The 17,868-nt window shown below is 48.7% G+C and overlaps 1 protein-coding gene across 3 annotated transcripts in view; it reads right to left on the reverse strand.

Annotated features, from left to right (window-relative positions):
- LOC142245709 (uncharacterized) overlaps nucleotides 1-17,868 on the reverse strand; it is an 86,804-nt gene that overhangs the window by 42,309 nt on the left and 26,627 nt on the right. For 2 of the 3 annotated variants that reach the window (XM_075318650.1, XM_075318648.1), the window contains one exon: nucleotides 11,211-13,885. The exons of the other annotated variant lie outside the window; for it this stretch is intronic. The gene's annotated coding sequence lies outside the window, so the exon portion shown is untranslated. Of the gene's footprint in view, nucleotides 1-11,210; nucleotides 13,886-17,868 lie in introns of those variants that run through there. 3 annotated transcript variants of the gene reach the window in all.

The raw sequence follows: 17,868 nt of genomic DNA on the forward strand, positions 1-17,868 counted from the left end.
AGAACCGCACAATAAAGAACCACACAATAAAGGACCACACAATAAAGAACTGCATAATAAAGAACCGCACAATAAAGAACTGCATAATAAAGAACCGCACAATAAAGAACCGCACAATAAAGAACCGCACAATAAAGAACCGCACAATAAAGCACCGCACAATAAAGAACCGCACAATAAAGAACTGCATAATAAAGAACCGCACAATAAAGAACTGCATAATAAAGAACCGCACAATAAAGCACCACACAATAAAGCACCGCACAATAAAGAACCGCACAATAAAGCACCGCACAATAAAGAACCACACAATAAAGGACCACACAATAAAGGACCGCACAATAAAGAACCGCACAATAAAGAACCGCACAATAAAGAACCACACAATAAAGAACCGCACAATAAAGGACCACACAATAAAGAACCACACAATAAAGAACCGCACAATAAAGAACCACACAATAAAGAACCGCACAATAAAGAACTGCACAATAAAGAACTGCACAATAAAGAACCGCACAATAAACCACAACACAATAAAGCACCGCACAATAAAGAACCGCACAATAAAGAACTGCACAATAAAGAACCGCACAATAAAGAACCGCACAATAAAGAACCGCACAATAAAGAACTGCACAATAAAGAACCGCACAATAAAAGAACCGCACAATAAAGAACCGCACAATAAAGAACTGCACAATAAACCACAACACAATAAAGCACCGCACAATAAAGAACCGCACAATAAAGAACCGCACAATAAAGAACCGCACAATAAACCACAACACAATAAAGCACCACACAATAAAGAACCACACAATAAAGGACCGCACAATACAGCACCGCACAATAAAGAACCACACAATAAAGGACCGCACAATAAAGAACCGCACAATAAACCACAACACAATAAAGCACCACACAATAAAGAACCACACAATAAAAAACAAAACAAAAAAAAAACGGCATGGGGTCCCCCCTATTTTTGATCACCAGTGTGGGTAAAGCAGACAGCTGGTGGCCAGTATTATCAGGGTGGGATGGTTCATGGTTATTTGGCCCTTCCAAGTCTAATAATAACAGCCCACAGTCGCCCCAGAAGTGGCGCATCCATAAGATTCTCTAATTCTGGCACTTTTCCCGTCTCTTCCTGACTGCCCCGGTCTGGTGGCAATAGGGGTAATATATGTAGTTGATGTCAGCTGTGTAATGACAGCTGGTATGAATCCCTGGGGTTAGTATTGGAGAGGGGGTCTATCAGACACCTCCATTATTAACCCGGTAAGTGTAAAGTTAAAAAACACACAGGAAAAAAAAATGATTATTTGAATAAAGACTGACACCACACACGCCCTCAAACATCCCAACTGTTCCAGATCCAGGGGAGAGTCCAGAATTTGGGGATCTGTACCACTGTCAGAGTAGGCCCACTACACAGATATACTGGAATCTAATGGTAGAGCAGGGAGCTGTCAGATCTCTGCTCCACCTTTCTGTCTGGGTGGAGATTAAAAGACCTTCTGGTGATGTGGCTGGCAGGGGGTATGTTTGAGTTTTCTGCAGGGGGGTGAGGTTACTGAAGGGAAGGGTGTGAGGTCTATGCAGGGAAGGGTGTGAGGTCTCTGCAGGGGTGTGCGAAGTTCCTGCAATGGTGGCTGAGGTTCCGGCAGGTGGGGTGTGAGGCTTCTGTAGAGGTGTGTGGTTTCTTGGGGAAGGGGGTAAGGTTCCTTCAGGATCTATGTGGGGTTTCTGTGGGAGTGTAAGGTTCCTGGGGATGTGGGTGTGAGGTTTCTTTGGGGAGTGTGAGGTTCCTGTGGGGGTGTGTGAGGTTTATGTCGGGGGGAGAGGTTCCTGTGTGGGTGTGTGAGGTTTATGTGGGGGGGTGAGGTTCTTGCATGGGTGTGTAAGGTTTCTGCGGGGGTGTATGTGAAGTTTCTGCAGAGGTGTGTGAAGTTTCTTGGGGAGGTGTCAGGTTCCTTCAATGTGTATGTGAGTTTTCTGTGGGGATGGGGTGAGGTTCCTGCCAGGGGAGGAGAGGTTCCTGGGGTGTGTGTGATGTTTCTGTGGGGAGTGTGGAGGGTTCTGCGGGGGGGAAAGGGGGAGATTCCTGCAAGGGGTATGAAGTTTCTGCAGTGGTGTGTGTAAAATTTCTGCGGGGGTGTGAGGAGGTGGTTCCTGTGGAGGTATGTGAGGTTCCTGCGGGGGTGTATGTAAGTTTCTGCGGGGGTGTGAGGGGGTGGTTCCTGTGGGGGTATGTGAGGTTCCTCCGAGGGTGTATGTAAGTTTCTGCGGGGGTGGGGGGGGTGAGGGGGTGGTTCCTGTGGAGGTATGTGAGGTTCCTCCGGGGGTGTATGTAAGTTTCTGCGGGGGGGTGAGGGGGTGGTTCCTGTGGAGGTATGTGAGGTTCCTCCGGGGGTGTATGTAAGTTTCTCCGGGGGTGTGAGGGAGTGGTTCCTGTGGAGGTATGTGAGGTTCCTCCGGGGGTGTATGTAAGTTTCTCCGGGGGTGTGAGGGGGTGGTTCCTGTGGAGGTATGTGAGGTTCCTGCGGGGGTGTATGTAAGTTTCTGCGGGGGTGTGAGGGGGTGGTTCCTGTGGAGGTATGTGAGGTTCCTGCGGGGGTGTATGTAAGTTTCTGCAGGGGTGTGAGGGAGTGGTTCCTGTGGAGGTATGTGAGGTTCCTGCGGGGGTGTATGTAAGTTTCTGCGGGGGTGTGAGGGGGTGGTTCCTGTGGAGGTATGTGAGGTTCCTCCGGGGGTGTATGTAAGTTTCTCCGGGGGTGTGAGGGGGTGGTTCCTGTGGAGGTATGTGAGGTTCCTCCGGGGGTGTATGTAAGTTTCTGCGGGGGGGGGGGGGGGGGGTGAGGGGGTGGTTCCTGTGGAGGTATGTGAGGTTCCTCCGGGGGTGTATGTAAGTTTCTGCGGGGGGGTGAGGGGGTGGTTCCTGTGGAGGTATGTGAGGTTCCTCCGGGGGTGTATGTAAGTTTCTCCGGGGGTGTGAGGGAGTGGTTCCTGTGGAGGTATGTGAGGTTCCTCCGGGGGTGTATGTAAGTTTCTCCGGGGGTGTGAGGGGGTGGTTCCTGTGGAGGTATGTGAGGTTCCTCCGGGGGTGTATATAAGTTTCTGCGGGGGTGTGAGGGGGTGGTTCCTGTGGAGGTATGTGAGGTTCCTCCGGGGGTGTATGTAAGTTTCTGCAGGGGTGTGAGGGGGTGGTTTCTGCAGGGGTGTGTGAGGTTTCTTGGGGTGTGAGGTTCTTTCAATGTGTATGTGAGTTTTCTGTGGGGATGGGGTGAGGTTCCTGCCAGGAGAGGAGAGGTTCCTGGGGTGTGTGTGATGTTTCTGTGGGGAGTGTGGAGGGTTCTGCAGGGGGTGGGGGGGTTCCTGCAGGGGGGGTGAAGTTTCTGCAGTGGCGTGTGTGAAATTTCTGCGGGGGTGTGAGGGGGTGATTCCTGTGGAGGTATATGAGGTTTCTGCGGGGGGGTGAAGTTTCTGTGGGGAGTGTCAGGTTTCTGCGCGGGGGGGGGGGGTGAGGTTTCAGCATGAGTGTATGAGGTTTCTGGGGGGAGTGTGAGGTTCCTGTGAGGGGTGTGAGGTTCTTGGGGTGTGTGTCTCAGGTTTCTGTGGGGCTGATGCAATGACAGAGGGACCACCATGATGCAGAGTAAGTTATGGTACCAGATGAGTTTGCAGATGAACATGGGGTTCTTTTTATGGTAAGGGGGTGACATGTAGGGGCTGTGGGGATCAGGTAAAACAAAGATATTTTGGAACAGGAGATAATGCACAATCTGAGCGGTTTAGCTGGAGTGAACTACAACCGTCGCCTCAACTGTTACAATGGAATTAGTGCAAACATCTGCAGGAAATATATATACTTCCACTACACCACCCTGCGCTGTAACCTAACTGCCTCCGCTAGCGGGAGCATGTGGACACCGCACTAACTACAGAGGCCTGTGCTAAACCTTAACCAGGTTGAGGCAGATTTTTTTCTCTTGGGTCATGGGGCAGCTGGACTCATCCAGGCGACGTCTTCTCCCAGGTCTGGTACTGACTGAGCAATGCTCTGGGTGACACAACCACCTCCTGAATCTCCCTCAGCCTTTCTCTCCTCACAGACTCTTTCCTGCTCTTTTTCTGTCCGGGTTAAACCATTCACAGTCTCCAGGAGGGGAGGCGTCGGCCAGTCCAACGCACACCTGGAACAGGGGCCATTGTTGCCTTAGTTACCAGTATCCAGGTCTGTGCTTGCTGCACCTGTATATAACACTCTTCCTGCACTGACAAGCCTTCCATCTGTTCCAAGACATATAGTATAATACATGTGTGACACGCAGAGCTCACACTCTAAAGAGGTCCCACAACACACATTATGCAATTACACTTACTAGGAGTGGGGTCTCCTGACATCTCCTACAAGACTATGGAGGATCAGTGAGTAAGAGCAAAGAATGAAGTGAGGGACAGGAGGTTGATGAGTGCTGGTTGTCAGTGCGGAGAAATAATATTGGTAAAAGCTGCTCGGGGGTCACCCACCAGGTGTCGAGGGTCCACAGTGTTATCCTAGACCATAACCTCCTACATCGGTGTGTAAGAGCGCCCCCTCTGGCCGTATCTGTGCACTGCATGCACCCAGACAGGACAAGGTGACGTGGCTGCCTGGGAAGTCATAATTATTTATCTTCTGAGAGCGAAATTCTTGGCTTCGGCAGGATAATGGTGACGCGCCCCTCCCCCCCTCTAATTATGCATCAGATTGAGAAACATTATCAGAATCAGAAACACAATGTAGTGATATAGAATGTGCCAGAACCTTCCACTGGATTTCCGTGTATTTCTACCATCTCAACCTGTTCAATAATGCTCCATTTCCCCCAGTTCAGGACCAGTCACATTTTCAGGTTTTTTATTTTTTCTAAAACCAAAGAAAGAAAGCGATCAGACTTCCTATATAAATTTGATATTTATTGATGCAAGATATGAAGCACAGTGACAATCATACAAAAAGGGTGTACCATCCAGTGCGGACCACAAGTATAAGATAGATGGAGCCCAAATGTGTGGAACTTAACCCGAATAAGGTCTATAACCAATAGCCATAACACATGTGAAAAGCGATTAGTATATAAACAGAGATCCATAAGGGCCCATTGCGGGAGACAGGTAATGAAAAAGTACAGACATGCAATCAGCATAATAACATTGCTTACCAATAGTCTAACCGCACACACTGGACGCCACCCCACCCGACGGACGTGCGTTTCGGCGGATGCCTACGTCAGGGGTGGTGTCATGCCAAAAAGTGTGCCCGTATAAAAAGAGTCCTGGAGCCAATCAGCCGAAGGTAATCCTAATGACGCATGAGCGTCCATAGCGACGGTTCATCGCATCCACCGCCGCGTCACGAGCCAGGCAACGCCCCCCAGGTCACGCGGCAATCACATGACCGGGCGAGCGGCGCCCCACACAAGATACAGCGGATGAATGTAAGGAACACGTCACCAACGGGTGCGCATGCGTACAACTACCAAAACGGCACTTAAAGATTTTATAGGTCTCCACACCACACAGATGTATAAATCCAATAACACAAGCCCGATCCATATGAAATCACATGTGGGCTAAGTGAAAGGAAGTATATACAATAAAGATACCCCACACCTACTCCCTCCATAATAGCAATACATATATATATATATAGAATCATATCCTCAGGGAGATGGTGAGATAGAATACAACAATTCCAAAAACCTCTATACAAACAATGTCCTTAAATGAACGTCGTCGATGGTGGTGGGAAGAAATTCCTCCGTAATTGGTAGCAATTGCTTAGATGTTTCAACATGGCAGATGTAAATACCAGGCAAACAACACTGTGAAAATAATTAAAATAGTATTAAAACCATATAAAAACATGACTAAGAAAGTGCTTATAAAAAGGCAGAAAAACCGATATTTTCATTTAAACCCAAAGGTTGCACTGTTTTTAAAGTCCAAATCCATTTGGCTTCCAAACGTGCCAAATTAGTCCCAATTCTTCCTCCCCTGATATTGGTTTCAATGGAATCAATGCCACGGAATCTCAACAATGTTCCATCCGAATTATGGTGCATTTTAAAATGCTTCGGCAGAGTTTTTAAGCTAGAGATATCCATCTCATCAGCCGCGGCATTGATCCCATTCACATGTTCCCTGATGCGTATTTTCAATGGACGTGTGGTCAACCCAACATAGATCTTAGTACACGGGCAAACCGCATAGTATATAACCGCACAGGTGGTACAAGTGATGGATTTCCTTATTTTAAAGTTTTTTACCCCTGTTGAATCCAGGAAATGATCATGGCGATCCATATTCGTACATGCTATGCAATGTCCACATGGCCTGGAACCCACCAATCGTTTACCCAGGTCAAGGAAAGATGGAATTGATTCCTTCACCTCATAATGACTAGCAACCAATAAATCACGTAAGTTTTGGGACCTCCGTATAGAAATAAGTGGTCGTTCCGGAAGGATTTTAGACAAAACAGGGTCGGTCAACAAAATAGGCCATGCTTTTTCAAGGCAACTCCTCATATGTGAAAACCTGGAATGGTAATTGGTCACAAACCTCGGTGGTTCTGAACCACACGTTTTCTTGGGGCTATACAGCAGATTATCCCTAGAGGCATGTTTAGCTCTATTATAGGCCCGCTTAATTGCCCGCCTGCTGTATCCCCGTTCCAAGAATCTATCTTTAAGTTCTTGTGCGCGAAATTCAAACTCGGACTCGACTGAACAGATCCTGCGTAACCGCAGGAACTGTCCAGTCGGAACCGAGCCCACCATATAACCAGGATGCGCTGAGGCCGCATGAAGCAGCATGTTGCAAGATGTTTCCTTCCTGAATATATCAGTCTGAATCATATTCAGACTGTCCCTCCTCACTGTGACATCCAAAAAGTCCACAGTCCTCGTACTACACTGGTAAATAATCTTAATGTTCTTATCATTCTTATTCAATGTCGCCATGAGCTCCTCTAGTTCACCCTCAGAACCCCGCCAGATCAAGAACATGTCGTCAATGTACCGTGTCCATAAAAGGACACGGCCCATTGACGACTCAAGATCCGGCAGGGAGAGGTCTCTCTCCCACAGCCCCAGGAACAGGTGGCATAGGAGGGGGCAAAAGATGCCCCCATCGCTGTTCCCTGGAGCTGCAGATAGAAGGACCCCTTAAACACAAAGTAATTATGAGTCAGTGAAAATTCAAGGAGCTCCATAACCAGTGAGACGAAGACCGCGGACAAATTGGAGCCACGGAGGAAGAATTGAACCGCTGAGAGACCGTCAGCGTGGCGAATGTTCGTATATAACGATTCAATATCCCCAGTGACCATCATTGTACCATCCTCCATATATAGTCCGTCCATTTTTCTCAAGAAGTCACCAGTATCTTTGATGTAAGAGGGCAATTCCTCCACAAACGGGTGCAGTATTGACTCTATCCACCGGTTGATGTTCTCCAAAAAGCTCCCTCGACCCGACACAATGGGTCTGCCTGGTGGTGACTGTATATTTTTGTGCACCTTCGGTAAAAGATATAGAGTAGGGGCTACAGGTTCCGCCACCCACAGTGCCGAAGCCAGTTCTTTTGTGATAATATCATTAGACAGAGCATTATCTATGATTGTTCTCAACTGCGCCGAGAATGTGCTGAGAGGGTTAAAAGTTAATTTTTTATAACAAATTTTGTTATTCAATTGTTTAAAAGCCTCCCTCTCATACATCATCCTCGGCCAGATAACAACATTTCCGCCCTTATCTGCTGGCTTCAGCACTATGTCAGGCAGAGACCGCAACTCCTGTAATCGTTTCCGTTCCTCCTTGGTCAGATTATCATTCCTAATGGAAGTGGGGATTTTTTCAAATTCACCACTGACCACCTTTACAAACAGGTCCACACTCGTACAGGCAGATAATGGAGGAAACTTTTTGGATTTCGGACGAATGGAGAGAGGGATCTTACCTCCGTCTGTGGAGTTATGCTCAATAGCTAATTCCTCTAGTTCCCGTAATGCTGTTTGTTCCTCTTCTGTGGGGAAGAGGACATCAATATTAGCGTCATAAAAGTGTCTTATACTTGTGGTCCGCACTGGATGGTACACCCTTTTTGTATGATTGTCACTGTGCTTCATATCTTGCATCAATAAATATCATATTTATATAGGAAGTCTGATCGCTTTCTTTCTTTGGTTTTGGTGTTGTTCTAGCGATTTTTCCATGGTCCTTATATACCACACTTTGGATTTATAATATACTGGTGTAACATTTTGTATTAATATTATAATGGTGTGGATGTTGAAAAGTAACTTTATCACCAATTTTGCTGTGTTTTGCACAGCAAAACACAGCAAACCTGTAGCCCCTACTCTATATCTTTTACCGAAGGTGCACAAAAATATACAGTCACCACCAGGCAGACCCATTGTGTCGGGTCGAGGGAGCTTTTTGGAGAACATCAACCGGTGGATAGAGTCAATACTGCACCCGTTTGTGGAGGAATTGCCCTCTTACATCAAAGATACTGGTGACTTCTTGAGAAAAATGGACGGACTATATATGGAGGATGGTACAATGATGGTCACTGGGGATATTGAATCGTTATATACGAACATTCGCCACGCTGACGGTCTCTCAGTGGTTCAATTCTTCCTCCGTGGCTCCAATTTGTCCGCGGTCTTCGTCTCACTGGTTATGGAGCTCCTTGAATTTTCACTGACTCATAATTACTTTGTGTTTAAGGGGTCCTTCTATCTGCAGCTCCAGGGAACAGCGATGGGGGCATCTTTTGCCCCCTCCTATGCCACCTGTTCCTGGGGCTGTGGGAGAGAGACCTCTCCCTGCCGGATCTTGAGTCGTCAATGGGCCGTGTCCTTTTATGGACACGGTACATTGACGACATGTTCTTGATCTGGCGGGGTTCTGAGGGTGAACTAGAGGAGCTCATGGCGACATTGAATAAGAATGATAAGAACATTAAGATTATTTACCAGTGTAGTACGAGGACTGTGGACTTTTTGGATGTCACAGTGAGGAGGGACAGTCTGAATATGATTCAGACTGATATATTCAGGAAGGAAACATCTTGCAACATGCTGCTTCATGCGGCCTCAGCGCATCCTGGTTATATGGTGGGCTCGGTTCCGACTGGACAGTTCCTGCGGTTACGCAGGATCTGTTCAGTCGAGTCCGAGTTTGAATTTCGCGCACAAGAACTTAAAGATAGATTCTTGGAACGGGGATACAGCAGGCGGGCAATTAAGCGGGCCTATAATAGAGCTAAACATGCCTCTAGGGATAATCTGCTGTATAGCCCCAAGAAAACGTGTGGTTCAGAACCACCGAGGTTTGTGACCAATTACCATTCCAGGTTTTCACATATGAGGAGTTGCCTTGAAAAAGCATGGCCTATTTTGTTGACCGACCCTGTTTTGTCTAAAATCCTTCCGGAACGACCACTTATTTCTATACGGAGGTCCCAAAACTTACGTGATTTATTGGTTGCTAGTCATTATGAGGTGAAGGAATCAATTCCATCTTTCCTTGACCTGGGTAAACGATTGGTGGGTTCCAGGCCATGTGGACATTGCATAGCATGTACGAATATGGATCGCCATGATCATTTCCTGGATTCAACAGGGGTAAAAAACTTTAAAATAAGGAAATCCATCACTTGTACCACCTGTGCGGTTATATACTATGCGGTTTGCCCGTGTACTAAGATCTATGTTGGGTTGACCACACGTCCATTGAAAATACGCATCAGGGAACATGTGAATGGGATCAATGCCGCGGCTGATGAGATGGATATCTCTAGCTTAAAAACTCTGCCGAAGCATTTTAAAATGCACCATAATTCGGATGGAACATTGTTGAGATTCCGTGGCATTGATTCCATTGAAACCAATATCAGGGGAGGAAGAATTGGGACTAATTTGGCACGTTTGGAAGCCAAATGGATTTGGACTTTAAAAACAGTGCAACCTTTGGGTTTAAATGAAAATATCGGTTTTTCTGCCTTTTTATAAGCACTTTCTTAGTCATGTTTTTATATGGTTTTAATACTATTTTAATTATTTTCACAGTGTTGTTTGCCTGGTATTTACATCTGCCATGTTGAAACATCTAAGCAATTGCTACCAATTACGGAGGAATTTCTTCCCACCACCATCGACGACGTTCATTTAAGGACATTGTTTGTATAGAGGTTTTTGGAATTGTTGTATTCTATCTCACCATCTCCCTGAGGATATGATTATATATATATATGTATTGCTATTATGGAGGGAGTAGGTGTGGGGTATCCTTATTGTATATACTTCCTTTCACTTAGCCCACATGTGATTTCATATGGATCGGGCTTGTGTTATTGGATTTATACATCTGTGTGGTGTGGAGACCTATAAAATCTTTAAGTGCCGTTTTGGTAGTTGTACGCATGCGCACCCGTTGGTGACGTGTTCCTTACATTCATCCGCTGTATCTTGTGTGGGGCGCCGCTCGCCCGGTCATGTGATTGCCGCGTGACCTGGGGGGCGTTGCCTGGCTCGTGACGCGGCGGTGGATGCGATGAACCGTCGCTATGGACGCTCATGCGTCATTAGGATTACCTTCGGCTGATTGGCTCCAGGACTCTTTATATACGGGCACACTTTTTGGCATGACACCACCCCTGACGTAGGCATCCGCCGAAACGCACGTCCGTCGGGTGGGGTGGCGTCCAGTGTGTGCGGTTAGACTATTGGTAAGCAATGTTATTATGCTGATTGCATGTCTGTACTTTTTCATTACCTGTCTCCCGCAATGGGCCCTTATGGATCTCTGTTTATATACTGAATTGCTTTTCACATGTGTTATGGCTATTGGTTATAGACCTTATTCGGGTTAAGTTCCACACATTTGGGCTCCATCTATCTTATACTTGTGGTCCGCACTGGATGGTACACCCTTTTTGTATGATTGTCACTGTGCTTCATATCTTGCATCAATAAATATCATATTTATATAGGAAGTCTGATCGCTTTCTTTCTTTGGTTTTGGTGTTGTTCTAGCGATTTTTCCATGGTCCTTATATACCACACTTTGGATTTATAATATACTGGTGTAACATTTTGTATTAATATTATAATGGTGTGGATGTTGAAAAGTAACTTTATCACCTATTTTTATTTTTTCTGTACATACCAGTGTTTTTTCACAGTCGGATATTCTAACAATTGTTATTATTTATTTGATTAGTTTCTCATGATAATATGATAGAAGACATTGCAGCATTGAATGGATGATATGTCGCAGCTTCTGTTCCCTCCTGGCGCTCGGCAATGACTCGATCGCGGGGTCCAGAAGTGAAGGGGCTTTTATTGCATTTATCAGAGCTGTGTATTTAGGGCTCAGGCATATTAAGTAATTAATCACCTCTGCCTTCTGTATGTGGAGTCTGGCTGTGTCTCGGAGGAGGTGATCTGAGCATGTTATCAGAGCTGTGTATTCAGTGCGCAGACATATCAGTAATTAACCACCTTTGCCTTCTGTGTATGGAGTCTGGTTGTGTCTTGGATGAGGAGATCTGAGCATGTTATCAGAGATGTGTATTCAGTGCGCAGACATATCAGTAATTATCCACCTCTGCCTTCTGTGTATGGAGTCTGGCTGTGTATCGGAGGAGGTGATCTGAGAGTGATATCAGAGATGTGTATTCAGCGCACAGACATATCAGTATTTAACCACCTCTGCCTTCTGTGTATGGAGTCTGGCTGTGTCTCGGAGGAGGTGATCTGAGCACGTTATCAGAGCTGTGTATTCAGTGCGAAGACATATCAGTAATTAACCACCTCTGCCTTCTGTGTATGGAGTCTGGCTGTGTATCGGAGGAGGTGATCTGAGCATGTTATCAGAGATGTGTATTCAGCGCACAGACATATCAGTAATTAACCACCTCTGCCTTCTGTATGTGGAGTCTGGCTGTGTCTCGGGGGAGGGGCTATTACCGCATTTATCAGAGATGTGTATTCAGTGCGCAGACATATCAGTATTTAACCACCTCTGCCTTCTATATATGGAGTCTGGCTGTGTCTTGGGGAGGGGCTCTTACCGCGTTTATCAGAGATATGTATTCAGTGCGCAGACATATCAGTATTTAACCACCTCTGCCTTCTATATACGGAGTCTGGCTGTGTCTTGGGGAGGGGCTCTTACCGCGTTTATCAGAGATATGTATTCAGTGCGCAGACATATCAGTAATTAACCACCTCTGCCTTCTGTGTATGGAGTCTGGTTGTGTCTTGGAGGAGGTGATCTGAGCATGTTATCAGAGATGTGTATTCAGTGAGCAGACATATCAGTAATTATCCACCTCTGCCTTCTGTGTATGGAGTCTGGCTGTGTATCGGAGGAGGTGATCTGAGAGTGATATCAGAGATGTGTATTCAGCGCACAGACATATCAGTATTTAACCACCTCTGCCTTCTATATATGGAGTCTGGCTGTGTTTTGGGGAGGGGCTCTTACCGCGTTTATCAGAGATATGTATTCAGTGTGCAGACATATCAGTATTTAACCACCTCTGCCTTCTATATACAGAGTCTGGCTGTGTCTTGGGTGAGGGGCTCCTACCACATTTATCAGAGCTGTGTATTCAGTGTGCAGACATATCAGTAATTAACCACCTCTGCCTTCTATATACGGAGTCTGGCTGTGTCTTGGCGAGAGGCGCTTACCGCATTTATCAGAGATATGTATTCAGTGTGCAGACATATCAGTATTTAACCACCTCTGCCTTCTATATACGGAGTCTGGCTGTGTCTTGGCGAGAGGCGCTTACCGCATTTATCAGAGATGTGTATTCAGCGCACAGACATATCAGTAATTAACCACCTTTGCCTTCTATATACGGAGTCTGGCTGTGTCTTGGCGAGAGGCTCTTACCGCGTTTATCAGAGATATGTATTCAGTGTGCAGACATATCAGTATTTAACCACCTCTGCCTTCTATATACGGAGTCTGGCTGTGTCTTGGGTGATGGGCTCCTACCACATTTATCAGAGCTGTGTATTCAGTGTGCAGACATATCAGTAATTAACCACCTTTGCCTTCTGTATACGGAGTCTGGCTGTGTCTCGGGGGAGGGGCTATTACCGCATTTATCAGAGATGTGTATTCAGCGCACAGACATATCAGTAATTAACCACCTTTGCCTTCTGTATACGGAGTCTGGCTGTGTCTCGGGGGAGGGGCTATTACCGCATTGATCAGAGATGTGTATTCAGCGCACAGACATATCAGTAATTAACCACCTTTGCCTTCTGTATACGGAGTCTGGCTGTGTCTCGGGGGAGGGGCTATTACCGCATTTATCAGAGATGTGTATTCAGCGCGCAGACATATCAGTAATTAACCACCTCTGCCTTCTGTATGTGGAGTCTGGCTGTGTCTGACGTCCTGCAGTTGCTAACTCTGCCATCAGGTTTTACATCATCAAATGCTTTTCTGCTCTTCAAAAAGTTTGACCCAATATAGAAAGACAAAAACTGCAATAAAAATATAATAAAAGGGGAAGGTCGGAGACCAGGATAATGTTAGTAAGAGGCATAAATGATATTAGAGTCAGGCGGACGGCAATCAGTTCACAATGCGGACGAGTATATAAACGTGCAGAATGAGGCAGGAACGCCGGGATGTCGGATGGACCACATGCCGTCTTCTGCTGCCGATATTCCTTTTCAGGGACCACAGATGAGAGTCGTACTGTAAAGTGAGCGCAGCTCCGGAGGATGGTGTGAGGAGGCGCTCCGCCGGCCGTCTGCGAGGATCATCAGTGTAAAACGCTGCGGAATATGCTGGTGCTATAGAAAAAATACATAATAAATAATAGCTCGTGTGCTCCTCTCACTTCCACCAATATTGCAGACTGTCCGCATGACCACTCCTGCTCGCACAGGCGCCTCGGACGATCCCTTTACTTCATAGGCAGACAGCAGGTGGCAGTGATAACACAGGACACAACATTTACAATCGGTGATGTCACAGCTCACCTCCTCCTCTTCCTGTACAATGACTGATAATGTTATCACAGGGCGTGACGAGATTACTAGGAACAGGGGAGCCTAAAGTGGCCCTCAGGGTAGCGGAACAATCCCTGACCCTGATCCCAAAGATACGTCTGAAGGTGATGACGTGTGGGCCGCCTTCCTTGCCCTAGGTCCTGTACTGCCCTGGTCTAGTGGCCCCTCTACCTCCACCCAGAAGAGGGCCTGGACAGGAGGGATTAATACCCCACAAATAGATGGGGAAAAAACAAAACTCAAACTCACAGCAATCACTCACAGAGGTATAGACAATATGTGATCAGGAGGAAACCAAGCGAAGGGAGGAAACAATAAGATAACAAGAGTATCTCCACAACACACCAGAAGTTCACCAGCAGCTGGATATCAAAGCACAAGGACCGGGATCACACAAAGCTATCATCGGCATGGGAGAACAGGCTCCACCCTCTTACAAAGGACAGAGGCGACTGTGATAGGTCTCCTGCATCATGTGACTCCAGCAGCAATCCACAGGCTAGCGGAAATTAACTCCTGCAAGCCCGATAGCTAACAAGAGCACAGCTGGTCGACACCTGAGCCTGTCTGTGCAACTCAAAAGCAGCGTCGTGTGGAGTGTCTGAATCTGCTGTGTGAACTGTGTCAGAAGTTGTCCTGACACTCCGCGAGTTCCTAGCCAGACACAACATACCTGATAACACCTCTATATACAGCTGATTACACAGGATCCACCATTCACAATAGGTGATGTCACAGCTCACCTCTTCCTCCTTCTGTACAATGACTGATAACACCTCTGTAAACAACTGGTAACACAGGATTCACCATTCACAATAGGTGATGTCACAGCTCACCTCTTCCTCCTTCTGTACAATGACTGATAACACCTCTGTAAACAACTGGTAACACAGGATTCACCATTCACAATAGGCGACATCACAGCTCACCTCCTCCTTCTGTACACGGACCGATAAAACCTCTATATACAGCTGATATCACAGGATCCACAATCCATACACAATAGGTGATGTCACAGCTCACCTCCTCCCCTCCCTTACCATGACTGATTACCCCTCTGTATAAATAATACCAATGGTCCTGTTGTTGTAGACTGGTTTTTGAGCAGCGGCCGCTCTCTTTTCCAGTAATAATGATAGGTAACCTGTGATCTGTGACAGCAGGGAGGAGCGTGTGATCTGTGACAGTGGGGAGGAGCGTGTGTGATCTGTGACAGCGGGGAGGGGCAAGTGTGATGTGTGACAGCGGGGAGGAGCGTGTGTGATCTGTGATAGCGGGGAGGAGCGTGTGTGATCTGTGACAGCGGGGAGGGGCAAGTGTGATGTGTGACAGCGGGGAGGAGCGTGTGATGTGTGACAGCGGGGAGGAGCGTGTGATCTGTGATAGCGGGGAGGAGCGTGTGATCTGTGACAGCGGGGAGGAGCGTGTGATCTGTGACAGCGGGGAGGAGCGTGTGATCTGTAACAGCGGGGAGGAGCGTGTGTGATGTGTGACAGCGGGGAGGAGCGTGTGTGATCTGTGACAGCGGGGAGGAGCGTGTGATCTGTAACAGCGGGGAGGAGCGTGTGTGATGTGTGACAGCGGGGAGGAGCGTGTGATCTGTGACAGCGGGGAGGAGCGAGTGATCTGTGACAGCGGGGAGGAGCGTGTGTGATCAGTGACAGCGGGGAGGAGCGTGTGATCTGTAACAGCGGGGAGGAGCGTGTGTGATGTGTGACAGCGGGGAGGAGCGTGTGATCTGTGACAGCGGGGAGGAGCGTGTGTGATCTGTGACAGCGGGGAGGAGCGTGTGTGATCTGTGACAGCGGGGAGGAGCGTGTGTGGTCTGTGACAGCGGGGAGGAGCGTGTGATCTGTGACAGCGGGGAGGAGCGTGTGTGATCTGTGACAGCGGGGAGGAGCGTGTGTGATCTGTGACAGCGGGGAGGAGCGTGTGTGATCTGTGACAGCGGGGAGGGGCAAGTGTGATGTGTGACAGCGGGGAGGAGCGTGTGTGATCTGTGACAGCGGGGAGGAGCGTGTGTGATCTGTGACAGCGGGGAGGAGCGTGTGATCTGTGACAGCGGGGAGGAGCGAGTGTGATCTGTGACAGCAGGGAGGAGCGAGTGATCTGTGACAGCGGGGAGGAGCGAGTGATCTGTGACAGCGGGGAGGAGCAAGTGTGATGTGTGACAGCGGGGAGGAGAGAGTGATCTGTGACAGCGGGGAGGAGCGAGTGATCTGTGACAGCGGGGAGGAGCGTGTGTGATCTGTGACAGCGGGGAGGAGCAAGTGTGATGTGTGACAGCGGGGAGGAGCGTGTGTGATCTGTGACAGCGGGGAGGAGCGTGTGATCTGTGACAGCGGGGAGGAGCGAGTGATCTGTGACAGCGGGGAGGAGCGTGTGTGATATGTGACAGTGGGGAGGAGCGTGTGTGATCTGTGACAGCGGGGAGGAGCGTGTGATCTGTGACAGCGGGGAGGAGCGTGTGTGATGTGTGACAGCGGGGAGGAGCGTGTGATCTGTGACAGCGGGGAGGAGCGTGTGATCTGTGACAGCGGGGAGGAGTGTGTGATCTGTGACAGCGGGGAGGAGCGTGTGATCTGTGACAGCGGGGAGGATCGTGTGTGATCTCTGACAGCGGGGAGGAGCGTGTGATCTGTGACAGCGGGGAGGAGCGTGTGTGATGTGTGACAGCGGGGAGGAGCGTGTGATCTGTGACAGCGGGGAGGAGCGTGTGATCTGTGACAGCGGGGAGGAGCGTGTGTGATCTGTGACAGCGGGGAGGAGCGTGTGTGATCTGTGACAGCGGGGAGGAGCTTGTGTGATCTGTGACAGCGGGGAGGAGCGTGTGATCTGTGACAGCGGGGAGGAGCGTGTGATCTGTGACAGCGGGGAGGAGCGTGTGTGATCTGTGACAGCGGGGAGGAGCGAGTGATCTGTGACAGCGGGGAGGAGCGTGTGATCTGTGACAGCGGGGAGGAGCGTGTGATCTGTGACAGCGGGGAGGAGCGTGTGTGATCTGTGACAGCGGGGAGGAGCGTGTGATCTGTGACAGCGGGGAGGAGCGTGTGATCTGTGACAGCGGAGAGGAGCGTGTGATCTGTAACAGCGGGGAGGAGCGTGTGTGATGTGTGACAGCGGGGAAGAGCGTGTGATCTGTGACAGCGGGGAGGAGCGTGTGTGATGTGTGACAGCGGGGAGGAGCGTGTGATCTGTGACAGCGGGGAGGAGCGTGTGAGCTGTGACAGCGGGGAGGAGCGTGTGTGATCTGTGACAGCGGGGAGGAGCGTGTGTGATCTGTGACAGCGGGGAGGAGCGTGTGATCTGTGACAGCGGGGAGGAGCGTGTGTGATGTGTGACAGCGGGGAGGAGCGTGTGTGATCTGTGACAGTGGGGAGGAGCGTGTGTGATCCGTGACAGCGGGGAGGAGCGTGTGTGATCTGTGACAGCGGGGAGGAGCGTGTGATCTGTGACAGCGGTTAGGAGCGTGTGATGTGTGACAGCGGGGAGGAGCGTGTGTGATCTGTGACAGCGGGGAGGAGTGTGTGATCTGTGACAGCGGGGAGGAGCGTGTGTGATCTGTGACAGCGGGGAGGAGCGTGTGTGATCTGTGACAGCGGGGAGGAGCGTGTGTGATCTGTGACAGCGGGGAGGAGCGTGTGATCTGTGACAGCGGGGAGGAGCGTGTGATCTGTGACAGCGGGGAGGAGCGTGTGATCTGTGACAGCGGAGAGGAGCATGTGATCTGTGACAGCGGGGAGGAGCGTGTGTGATCTGTGACA

Source organism: Anomaloglossus baeobatrachus, chromosome 7 (assembly GCF_048569485.1).
Source record: "Anomaloglossus baeobatrachus isolate aAnoBae1 chromosome 7, aAnoBae1.hap1, whole genome shotgun sequence".
Classification (NCBI taxonomy): Eukaryota; Metazoa; Chordata; class Amphibia; order Anura; family Aromobatidae; genus Anomaloglossus; species Anomaloglossus baeobatrachus.